The 13373-nt window shown below is 36.7% G+C and overlaps 1 protein-coding gene across 13 annotated transcripts in view; it reads left to right on the top strand.

Moving 5' to 3' along the window:
• The window catches only part of LOC5575778 (TLD domain-containing protein 2), a 635746-nt gene that overhangs the window by 278154 nt on the left and 344219 nt on the right, over positions 1 to 13373 (top strand). For 7 of the 13 annotated variants that reach the window (XM_021850049.1, XM_021850048.1, XM_021850052.1 and 4 more), the window contains exon 1: positions 2566 to 3535. The exons of 1 other annotated variant lie outside the window; for it this stretch is intronic. The gene's annotated coding sequence lies outside the window, so the exon portion shown is untranslated. Of the gene's footprint in view, positions 1 to 2565; positions 3536 to 13373 lie in introns of those variants that run through there. 5 more of the 13 variants (XM_021850055.1, XM_021850054.1, XM_021850053.1 and 2 more) reach the window with 3 other exon arrangements.

The raw sequence follows: 13373 nt of genomic DNA, 5'->3' as shown, positions 1-13373 counted from the left end.
AGCTATATGGGCCTTCCCCAAGGCTCATGTCTGAGTCCCTTGCTTTATAATTTTTATGTTAAAGATATTGACAACTGTTTGGAAGAACCATGCACGCTAAGACAACTTGCAGATGATGCTGTGGTTTCTATGAAGGGCCCACGAGCGGAAATCTTGCAAAGACCATTGCAAAATTCCCTTGATAATCTATCCACTTGGGCTAGAAATTTAGGGATCGAGTTTGCTCCGCAAAAAACTCAACTGGTCGTATTTTCAAGGAAGCGGAATCCTGCCCAACTAAAGCTTAAGCTTTTGGGAACAGACATCGACCAGTCTTTGACTTCAAAATACCTTGGGGTCTGGTTTGATTCAAAAGGCACTTGGCGAACTCATATTAGGTATTTAACGGAAAAATGCCAACAAAGGATCAATTTTCTACGAACAATTACCGGAACATGGTGGGGTGCTCACCCGGAAGACCTCATAAAACTCTATAAAACAACCATTCTCTCTGTTCTAGAGTATGGCTCTTTCTGTTTTCTCTCAGCAGCAAACTGCCACTTGATTAAATTGGAACGAATTCAATATCGTTGTTTGCGTATTGCCTTAGGGTGTATGCACTCGACACATAATGCGAGCCTAGAGGTTCTGGCAGGGGTTTTACCGCTACAAAACCGATTCTGGGAGCTCTCGCTAAGAATACTTATTAAGTGTGGAGTGAGCAACACACTCGTCATCGAAAACTTCGAAGAATTGCTCAAACTGAACACTCAGTCAAAATTCATGAGAGTTTATCTCTACTACATGTCATCTGACATTAGCCTTCCATGTTATAACCCTCCACGTGTACGCTTCACCAATGACAGTTCCTCTGTTGAATATGATCTGTCCATGAAACAAGCTATTCATGGAATTCCAGATCAACTTCGATGTATAACTATTCCACGTATTTTCAACGCAAAGTTCCAGAATGTCGATTCCTACAGGAGATATTTCACTGACGGGTCACGTATAAATGGATCCACTGGCTTCGGTGTCTTCAATGAAAACTCTTCCGCCTTCCGAAAACTTCAGGAACCTTGCACGGTTTATGTTGCTGAGCTGGCAGCAATCAACTTCGCTTTGGGGATGATCTCTAACATGCCCGCAGACCACTTCTTCATCTTCTCGGATAGTCTCAGTTCTATTGAGGCACTCCGATCGATGAAACCTGTAAAGCATGCATCTTACTTTCTTACAAAAATAAGAGAGCAGATGTGTGCACTGGTCGAAAGATCATATAAGATTACCTTTGTATGGGTCCCCTCACATTGCTTAATTTATGGCAATGAGAAGGCGGACTCTCTCGCAAAGGTGGGCGCTGAGGAAGGTGAGATATATGATAGAAGAATTTCACACGATGAATTGTTTCATTTAGTACGTCAAAGTTCTCTTCACGGTTGGCAAAGCGACTGGCTAAATGACCAACTGGGACGGTGGTTACATTCCATAATCCCTAGAGTTTCCTTGCGAGCGTGGTGGAAAGGTTGGGATGTAAGTCGAGATTTCATTCGCGTGATGTCAAGACTTATGTCCAACCATTACTCGCTAGACGCACATTTGCACAGGATCAACCTCGCGCTGAGCAATATATGTAATAGGTGTGGTTCCGGTTATGATGACATCGATCACGTAGTTTGGCAGTGCCCGGATATGGACGCCTCCAGAGCACAACTTATGGATACCCTTGTGGCCCGAGGTAGACAACCCTATGTTTCAGTTAGAGATGTGTTGGGCTCCCGCGATCTCGTCTACATGTTGTCGATTTACGATTATCTTCGCTTGTGTTGTATAAAAGTTTAATTCTCTTGTGTTCTCTTCCCCAGTTTTTTTTTTTCTCTCTGTGTTATGTCCCATTTGTGTTGGATTGATGTTCCTGGCCATCCGGCAATCGAAAACCCACATGAAGTTGGTATACGCCATGATACGACAAACGAGCAACCATGAAATACCACCCGGATGTGCTGCAAAGAACCCTGTAACCCAATCCCAACCTAGCCCTTCCTAAAAATATTTGTGACCACTAACCTCGAGTTGCCACGAGTACCCTGGCTCCAACCCGGACTAAACTTGGTACTTAAGAAGTTAAACAATTGTAAAAAAGTACAAAAATGAATCTCGGCTCCGTAAAGCGTTAAACGCGATAGAGCCTTAAATAAATGAATTGGTAAAAAAAAAAAAAAAAAAAGGAAGGCCCCTACTGTTTACATGGTATGGTATGGAAAAATATGTTTTACGTCGACGTGTATGTTATGAGCGAGTTTTTTGGTGTTGAACGACAAAATGATATTTTGACACATTTAATTTTTATTCAGTTTTTTGCGCCAATTTATTTAATTTTTATGCGTTATTTCACGAAATCATTCGAAGTATCGCATACCCCTAGCCATCATGCCTACAGTATTTTTGACTCCGACTGTAGGGATATCGTGGATCGATCGTCGTACCAGGTCGTACCTACTCGTTGTTGTCGTCGTCGTCGTCGTCGGCGTCATGATCGTTGCTGATCGTCGTCTCGTGGTATTAAACATTTTCGAAACTCTGCCGCTCGGTTTAGTTTTCAACGAGTTTCTTTATCGATCGCTTGGTTTTGTGCGCGTGTCTTGTGTGCCTAATTGTGCTGCCGCGTGTTGGCCGTTTGGCGCAGTTTCTTTGCTTGTTGAAGTTGAAGTTGGTGTCTTTTTTTTGGGGAGTTGCAATTCCGGATGCGTGTGCGTTTTCTGCGCGTTCATTGGTTACTGCAGTGATATGCGTGGATGATTCGGTGCGTGCTTGGAAATATATTGGCGGAATTTGCGGAAAAATAAAATATTTGCAGTGATTCCGGGAGTTGGGTTGTGAAACACACCCCCAAGAGCTAAGGTCTCGAGGGTCGTTGGAAAGTGAAACCTAAGTGTTCAACCGGGTTGCAGCATTATTAGATGGCGAAAGTGTTTTCGATGACCTTTTCTCATTCTCGGGATAGTGTCGAAAGCTAGGTGTGCAATATTCTACGGAGTGTGTCCTCGTCATCAACCGCTAAGGTTAGCTTTTAGCGATGATCCATCGGAAGAAAGTGCGCCTCTGAAATTTCACAAGCAGCAGAGAGCAGAGATTTGTTTTGTGTACGGTTTCAGCAAGAGAAAAGTGCAATCGAAACTAGTTTTAGTCAGGTGGATGGCAAGTGCTTTCAATCGTTGGACCTTTTTTGTGTTGTTGTGATCTGCGCGCGTCTAGACGCCATTGCTTCTATTTGAAGCTCCTCTTAGCAAGTGCTGTGGTGTGCCATAGAAAGAAGTAACACACAAAAAAAATAAAACGAGTTGGAATACAAAACCATCGACATACTCAGTGAACAAACGGGTTCATCCGACTATCCGAGCAACCGGAGAAGAAACCTCGATAGTCTGAACATTCTAGCGACTTGAAGAAACCCTTGGAACCAATCATCGAAGTCGAAGCGGGCAAGAGATTGGCCTTTTTTCGTCCGGTGTCCCAATCCGGGGACCTCGAAAACATCACGAAACCACGAATTCAAGTAAGATTTCGCCAGATTTTTTGTGCCATCATTCGTCTATGATTTGCTGGAGCTTGTTAAACAGAATCGATTTTTTCTCAAATACCTACACGATGTACCACCACCAAGCAATCGCGGACTTTTGCGAAGTTGGAGTCCAAACATATGATCGAGTAGCAGCGCAGTGCTGGCTGCATACGTAAAATTTACATTCACTCTTGTTGCCCACGAGAGGGGGCGGGGGTTTGGGAAAACAGGAAAAAACAAAAGTAAAATAAAAATAGTATGCGCTAAAATTGAAGCAGTTGAAGAAGCGAAAAAAACAAGAGTGTGTATTTACAGCCGGGGGCATCTCGATCGAGCAGAAATTACAAATGTGATGCATATTGTGACCTTCTGGGGTATTTGTCAAAAATATATTAGAATTTTTCTGTAGCATCGTGCATGGTAATTCATTACAATATACAGTTGGAGCTCGTTATAACGACAATTTTTATAGCGATAAATGCTATCTATAGCGACATTTTTCAGTCCCCTGAAATATATTTAAATGTTAAACCTGTTTTCTATAACGACTTTTCTCTGTTACGACGGTTCCTTGCGATGCTTCTTCTTCTTTCTGGCATTACGTCCCAACTGGGACAGAGCCTGCTTATCAGATAAGTGTCCTTATGAGCACTTCCACAGTTATTAACTGAGAGCTTTCTTTGCCGATTGACCATTTTTGCATGTGTATATCCGTGTGGCAGGTACGAAGATACTCTATGCCCTGGGAAGTCGAGAAAATTTCCAACCCGAAAAGATCCTCGACCGGTGGGATTCGAACCCACGACCCTCAGCTTGGTCTTGCTGAATAGCTGCGCGTTTACCGCTACGGCTATCTGGGCCCTTTGCGATGCTCCCCGATCAAATAAGAGCTGTAGCAGAATATGATAAACAGACTCTGATGATGTATTGCGAATTAGGGCTGTGCACAATATGCATTTATCGGTATCGGCGATAAAATATTGATTCAATATCGGTATCGGCGATATATCGGATTTGAAATTATCGGTATTGAACCGATATCCAACAATTTTAAAAAGATGGATGTTAAAGAAAAATCGATAATTTTCCACATCAACTTTTGCATTATGTAGTGCATTTCTTGAATTTTGTGATTACGACATGCAATTCTCAGAGGACATCTAGAATTCCATTGAATCAGTTTCATTTGTTCAATATAATTAATGAAAATAATTCTGATTATCGGATCGGCAAATGTTTTATCGATATCGGAAAATATCGGGTCATGAGATATCGGATATCGTATCGATAATATAGGCCCGAAAAAATCGATATTATCGATAATATCGATATTTGCACAGCCCTATTGCGAATCATGATTGTTACAGAGAGCAACACGTGAGAGAAATTCTTAATTAGCTCAGAATTCAACAGAATTCAATTAGGGTGCAAACATTCTTCAATACAAAAAAAAATGTATTAAATAAAATCTTAGCCTTAGTAAATTTATTTCAAATCTCCAACTATAATCCTTCTTCGAGGATTTTTACAAAAACTGATCCAAAATAAAGAAAATCACTAACGACACCTTCAAGCAGTGATTCGGAGGTTTCCCTAGATATTCCTCCTGAAGCCTGTCCACGATAAATTTCGGACACGGATGGCGGGTGTACCACAGAAAGTTCGAGAATTTTACAGAAAGAAGGATTAACATCCTTGTCAACTGTTTATTTTGTAGATATAACTCTTTTATTCTGAAATAAACAATTGTTTTTGTTGAATTATGAGTAACTTTTTTTTGCTGCCATTATTTGGGTGTCCGAAATTTAACGTGGACAGGCTTTAATATTTTATTTTGTTCTACGGTTTCCCCAGAAAGTTTGCAGTGTTTACTCTAAATTTTATGAATCTTTATACCTGCTCATGACCGCACTTCAGTTTTTTTTTTAATATTTTTATGAGTATTATTCCAAACATTGTATTCATTTCTTATATCTAGGTGTACTGTGTTAGATAACACTATCATCCTAATTTGGTAACATTTGTTAACAATATATTACATTTCATTTGCCGTTAAAGTTCCGATTTTTTACAGTTAACTTGATTTCACCTGCTTATAAGAGAAAAAAACAATGTTTTCAATTTACTTAACCTAACTTAACCTAAACATATAACGCATTAATCGTGGCAATAGAAGATGTAAAATAAATAATTAATAATTTATTTGACATTTGTTCCAATGTTTCAACATTGGATATTCTATGTAACTCATTGGTACTATGCCAGGGAGGAAGCTCCAGAATTATTTTCAAAATTTAATTTTAATTCTTTGCAGAGCTTTCTTCCTGGTATTACAACAGCTAGTCTATATTGGTACAGCATACAACCTGAAAAACCTGGCCTGAAAAAAATTTTTAATATAAAAAGCTTGTTCTTAAGACAAAGTTTTGATTTGATTTTAATAAGGACATTCTACATATTTGTTACATTTGGCTTGAATGCCCTCAATGTGATTTTTAAAAGATATATTTGTAGCATGAGCCCTTAGACTTCATCTGACCAATTTGTTGGAAACCCTGTCATCTTGACAACTAGAAGATTTCGAATAAAGAGCTTTTGGTGTATGTGGGAATATTATTAGTTGCGTTTTGGAAGCATTAAGAGGAATCTTCCATTTTTGTAAGTATGAAGAAAATATATCCAAACTTTTTTGCAATCGACTACAGATGACACGCAGACTTCGTCCTTTGGCGCTGGAGGAGAGGCCTGTGTCATCCGCATACAAAGATCTTTGACATCCCTGAGGTAACTCAGGTAAGTCAGATGTGAAAAAATTGTATAATATTGGTCCCAAAATGCTGCCTTGAGGAACACCAGCTCTTACATGACGTCTTTTAGACCTGGATTTCTGATAATTAACCTGAAGTGTACGATTTGACAGATAACTTTGAATTATTCTGACAATGTATGTTGAAAAATTAAAGTTTTTTAATTTTACGATCAAGCCTTCGTGCAAAACACTGTCGAATGCTTTTTCTTTGTCTAGAAGAGCAAGACCAGTAGAATTGCCTTCAGATTTGTTGGAACGGATCAAATTTGTTACACTTAAAATTTGATGAGTGGTCGAATCAAGACGGGGTTGGTGGTCTGATGGCTACCGCTTCTGCTTCATATGCAGAAGGTCATGGGTTCAATCCCAGGCCCGTCCCTTTCCTCGTACTTTGTAGTTGTATATCTCTCACTTGCTTCTATCTTCCATTCTAAATATATCACACTCAAACTATTCATAGCAAACGCTAGAACCAGAGACGGACAAGAAACCGTTTCCCCAACGCTTCCTACTTCCACGCGCACGCCTTTCTTACGCCTGATACATAGGCAGTCTGCTAACCACAAAAGCAAACCTCTCTGCCATGCCTTTCCTCCAACCCATACACTCCCGCATGAACAGACGTGGATGCAGTGGAATATACGGTCTACGTGGGAGTCAGTTCAATGCATCATCAATTCCTCCCCCTTCCCCTCATTGGTCTGCATTCTGACGTGGCAGGTGCCATTGTTGCCCAAAAATAGAAGATCACCAGCACTTATACACTGAGGATGCCTGTTAGTCCCAAGCAGTCATTCGGTTGGTTCCTTGTGTAAGTGCAGCTGATCAGGCGATACTGGAGTGCATCCACGGGCGGCCAATCAAGCTCAAGCTCAAGCTCAAAGTTGATGAGTGGTCGAATGCCCATGGTGGAATCCGAACTGTTCATTGTCAAAAATTGAATTTTCGTTGATGTGGACCATCATTCTGTTCAAAAAGACCTTTTCAAAAAGTTTACTGATGGAGGAAAGCAAACTGATTGAACGATAGCTAGAAGCTACTGCAGGATTTTTGTCTGATTTTAAAATTGGTACAATCTTAGCATTTTCCATTTGTCGCACTTCAGTAATATTCACAAAAAACAGGCGTTGAATCGAATTCCAAATTGTTTCGTCTCATTGCGATTTAATTTATGCATCTGAAGATATTGTGATAAAATAACTTACTAATGATTTGCGATATTTATTTAAATTAGAATGAAATGCAATTGTTACTCTTATACAGTTTTGGACAAGTAAAATAGTTTCGAAATGTTTCTAAGTGTTCCTTATCGTATTTTTTCACAATTACTACAAGTGTTACTTTGAAGGATAGCTTCAGCAATTCAAACAGAATTTTCTCCTCTACTATTCATCGAAAAAAAAAACTGAGTTTTTCTACGAACATTTCAAGCAGTTTGCTATTAGAAGAATATCTTCCGGATAATACAGGAATTTTATATATTTCAATAGTTTTTCTATATTTCAATAGTTTTCTCAGCATATTGAATTTGACTCGAAGTTCTTCTAGCGAATCGAATCGAACACCATATCGTTTTGTCTCATTGCGATTTAACTTATAAATGTAGCGCAAATGTGACAAATTTTATCATGGAAGTAAATTTTACTAATGATGTGTTTACCCTATGCGACATTAATTCAAATTAGAAACAAATAAATGGTTTCTTTTATGCAGTTATGTGCAAATAACGTAATTCTGAAAACTTTCTAGGTGTCACTTTGAATAAATTTTGTATTTCAATAGATAAAACCTATTCTGCGTTCTCCAGTTCAAACTGTAATGATGTCAAACAATAATTTTGTTGTGGATTTCTTTGTCTGTAGCTACCCATTATCAAAGTTACCCCAATAGTAAAAATCGGATTCCGATTATAAGAAAACTATAGATGCATTCAGATCGAACCGTTATGTAATCTATCAAGTACAATCGAATACTTTAATACCAGTACTTGTTTTAAAAATATAAAATAAAAATACTGAAATCAAAAATCAGAAATATTCAAATTTCCTTACAAAAAAACCATCAAAGTCACCCCGTTTTACGGTACCTTAATGACTTAAAAAAGGACGATATTCCTGAAAATTTTCGTTGGGGAAATTGCAATTGTATTTCTAGAATAATTAAAAGAGGGAAAGTCTGGAGGAACTAAAACGAGAATCTCTAGAGAAATTCGTAAAAATATTATTAATAATAATTTATCTAATTCTTGTACAAATGTTTAGAGGAGTGTACACTTCGTAAAGCTTAAGCAAACAAATTCGTTTTTTTGAGTCACTGGAGTGAAATGTTTATTTTTTTTCGGTTCTGGGCAGTGTTCTGCAAAGGCCCAAGCCTATTAGTTCATTTACGCGCATCTTCAGAGTGATTTTATATCCCAGCTAATGCGTGTTGATACTGAGATTGTGAGTTCAGTCGCGAATGGTGAGCTCGTTTCATGTTTGTTATAAAACAAATTTGAATCGTGGAATTTGTACATTTATTTAAACACACTATGTGAAACTTAGGGGCCCAGATAGCCGTAGCGGTTATTCAGCAAGACCAGGCTGAGGGTCGTGGGTTCGAATCCCACCGGTCGAGGATCTTTTCGGGTTTAAAATTTTCTCGACTTCCCAGGGCATAGAGTATCTTCGTACCTGCCACACGATATACACATGCAAAAATGGTCATTGGCATAGTAAGCTCTCAGTTAATAACTGTGGAAGTGCTCATAAGAACATAAGCTGAGAAGCAGGCTCTGTCCCAGTGGGGGCGTAACGCCAGAAAGAAGAAGAAGATGTGAAACTATGATCGATTCTTCAATAAGTGTCGGCATAAGCCCTTAGTCGTGTTTCATAAAATTTTGAGACACACGTGCCAATACTTTTATGCATTTGTCATAATTACAAGAAAAAATTTGTTTTGATAAGTCTGACATTCCGTAATGATTGACAATTTTTCAAATTGAAGCCTTATCATGTAGCTTTTGAGCTCTCCAACGAACAAAACTGTAAAAACCATGGAGATGCCGAAGTGAGCTCGGTCTCTAGTAGCAATTCCTTCCGAGAGATTGAAAGGTTTTTAATAAATTTAAGAAAAAATCTAATATTCCTCCTCTTACCCGATGACCGTGAGGATATGGGATGCCGTTTTTGACGTAACTAAATTTGGAGTCCTCGAGAGTGTACATTGAAGATGGTAAGCTAAAAAAGGCTACTTCTGTTGATTCTCTGTGCAATTATGATTATTCCAGTCAATCACTGAGTGGCGACTACGAATTGTACGGTTATCAATGCTTATGCGTATGCTGATTCATGGATAAATGTTTGGAGGAGTTCTAGGAATACTTTTTTTTGTAAATTTTAACAGTTCTTATTGAAGCATTTAAGTCTTACAAACCTAATGCTGCACTTTTTTTTATCTTTATATCAGTAATTTAAGTGTTCCTAGTTTAGCCCCTGGATTATTACAAACATCCTCATCAAAATATGTTTACTAGTAAGTATTTTTTTTCGCTGGAATCAATGTATGAATATCTAGAGATATGCTCGAAGAGATTTTTGAGGAAAATAAATCAATAAAACCAATTCCAAAATAACTGCTAAAAATATCGAAGAGTATATGTCCTCTTAACGTGTAAATTTAAAACTGAAATCATGTAAAAAACGAAAGGAAAAAAGCACTAATTTTCGACCCACAAGAAATCTGTGCCAATTTTCGGATTTTCACAGAAAGTAAAATAAATAAATAAAATAAAACGAATGAATGGTTCAAAAAATAAGTGCTGGGTCAAAAAATACTACACACCAATTATGTGCATTATATGGTCGGCGTTAAGTCAGAGTGAACCAAGTAACATTTTTGATATTTTGAGAAAAATGGGTTTAAAGTCTAACGCTCTGTAATTTTTGCACTCGTTTAAATTTCGGTTCAATATTTTTACACGTCTTTATGTAACTTTCAAACAATATAATGTGAAGTGATAATCATGAAAAATCATAATCCAAACCTCTAATAGAACGATTTTTTATGGACTATGTGTACTTGGTCCACTCTGACTGAACCAAAAACCAGCGTTCAGTGAGCTGGTTCACTCTGACTGAACAATTTCTTGAAAAATAACAATCATTTAATGCTTGCATGGTCAAATTGGGTGCATATCTCTAAGATAAACAGATTTTCAAGACCCTTCGACACCAGTATTGTAAATTCTTAAATAACCCATATAGTAAATACCAAAATCAGTGGCATTACGATAGCTTGAAAATTAAGAAATATTCAAATATGCGTTCAGTCAGAGTGGATCAAGTGAAAATCTTCAGTACCGACCAAAATATGCTGGTCCAATAAGCGGATTGTAGGACATGCCATACATACACCATAGAACTATTGTAAACTTCTATCGGACTCTGAAATTGACTCAAAAAATGCAGTAATCAATCATTTTATTGCTTTTCAACACTTGGTCCGCTCTGTGCATAGAATTTGTTGCAATTTCTAACCACCCATCCGAATGTGGTAAATTGTCAAAAATCAAAATCAAATCCATCGAATCATGTAATATTTATAAATTTCTATTGATGGATAAGTAGAAGAATGATTCGATGTCGAAAAATCTGACAAATGTCCTGAAATGTCTTTCATTTCCTCGCATTCCTAAGCTAGCTGATCATTTTCGCTGTTATGGTAATAAGCACTTGGTCCATTCTGACTGCACACTTTATCGATTTTTGTTGATCATCCAAAGTAAATTTATTATATATCTCTCGTAGTTTACAGCATTCTTCACATCTGATCAAAGTGTAACGGAGGTAAAGTAATTTTGCATCTAATGAGAGAATAATCCAATTTTCCCAAGTTTTGTACTTGGTCCCCTCTGACTTAACGGCGACCATATGTCACAGAAGTTTACACGTTTTGGGGACGGACCTAGTGTAGTGGTTAGAACACACGCCTCTCACGCCGAGGACCTGGGATCGAATCCCATCCCCGATATAGTCACCATAAATTTCAGTGACGACTTCCTTCGGAAGGGAAGTAAAGCCGTTGGTCCCGAGATGAACTAGCCCAGGGCTAAAAATCTCGTTAATAAAGATAAAAAAAAAAGTTTACACGTTTTGTTCGAACTTTGATGGAATAACAGAAGAACTGAAATAATCTAAGGGCAAATTCATGGATTATGCAATCAGCTAAATTAATGATTGAAAACAAATCAAGGAAAGGGAAAGCAGTGTACTTATAATACATTGGTGCTTAATGAAGACTACAACTTGATAAAATTGATAAAGCATTTAAAAGTTGGATGTTCAAAAATATGATTTTCTTCAAAGTTAGTGTTATGTACTTCAAAGGAAAATATCATTACTGACACTAGTAGTAAGTGTTCGATTGTATAACTTGACTCAGGATATTCAACTGATGCCTTTCAGTGAAGTTTGAAGCACAGTTCAGAAGCGCAAAGACTAAACATTATTTGGTTATGCTCCTACAAATTCCTTGAATTATTTTTTGAGAGATATTTGACGAAAGATTCGTTTAATCCTCGGATATACCTTTGGTAATATGTTATCTTTTATGGCATGCTATAAATTTAGCTGTACTTTGCTATTAATACCCATAACCAGAAAAAAGTGAAAGTTCTCCATTGAAATTAATTGTATACTTATTTTAACAAAATTCAACAAACATCTTCTTAAGAAATCACCTAAAATTGGTTTAAAAATGTCATCAGATATCCATTAATAAACTTTCTACGAGTAATTGGAAGATCTTATAGGTAAGTTTTTCGCTCAATAACTCGCCATAAAATTACTTAGATAGAATCTGTCCAGAGATCCACTGAATCGTAATCGTGAAATATTCAGAGTGAATCTAACTCGCCGAGGATCTTCGAAAGACTTCACCAAGTCATTCTTTAGGAATCTGCACTGATTTTTCACAATTCGTTAATTTTCAAGAATGTTTCTACCCGACTAAGGGTACATAACAAAATTCTATCAGCATATGTTATTATGTTATAAGTTTTTTTCGAACATAGGTTGTTACAAACTTGATGCAGGATGTTGTTAAAATAACTAAATTTATAACAAAAAGTGTATGAATATTAACATAAACATAACAAAATATGTTTTAATTCAATCAAAAACATATCAAACCAAGTTATAATGTTTGATACAAAGTATCAAAATTATAATACTGTTCGATATGACGAATTCTATCCACAATGAGTCGAAAAAAATAAAAATCGTGCTCGATAGTCTTCGATTTGGATTAAATTTTGCACATGTTTTTGGTATGATAGAATAAGTGTTTTCCATAGAAAAAATGATCATTTTGACTCAAGTGTAACTTATGAAAATGGCCTATAAATTTTTGCTTACAACTTATTTGAAAAATTCTAACTCCGAAACTGTTGATTTTAGAGAAAAATGTTCTATGAAGAAGTTGTAGTGAACCGTTTGGACTATAAGAGAAAAATATACACTGAAAAAATATTTTATTTATTTTCATTGAAAAATCAAAAATAAAACTTAAATTTTAAATTACACGAAAACCCCATTTTTCATATTTTTTAAATTTTCACCATAGAATCTTGATAGTAAAAAGATGTTTGGGCCAAAGTTTCATAATGGAGAAATTTTTAATAAAAAAGTTTTTCTAAGAACAACTTCTGGTCGATTTTCAAAATTTTGATTTTTTGTCAAAATAAATACGTTCTGATGATACAGTAAGCATCTTGAAATGATTCTAAGCCATAATGATCATATGAATAATTTCTTTAGAAGTAGCCATTTTCGAATTATATCGAGTTTAATGCAAAAAATATTGTTTAAATATTAAAATAGGCCATTTTTATTAGTTATTCGCGTTTCTCCATTAATTATAATACGTTTTCGAGAGTAAAGACCATATTTAGAAAATAACTACTGAATACCAAATTGAGGTATACCAGATAATTTCCAATACTTACAACCTGAATGAGGTTTGAATGAGCCCTGCATAAGAGGT

The sequence above is a fragment of the Aedes aegypti genome, chromosome 3 (genome assembly GCF_002204515.2).
Source record: "Aedes aegypti strain LVP_AGWG chromosome 3, AaegL5.0 Primary Assembly, whole genome shotgun sequence".
NCBI lineage: Eukaryota > Metazoa > Arthropoda > Insecta > Diptera > Culicidae > Aedes > Aedes aegypti.
This window is presented reverse-complemented; position numbering and strand designations above follow the sequence as displayed.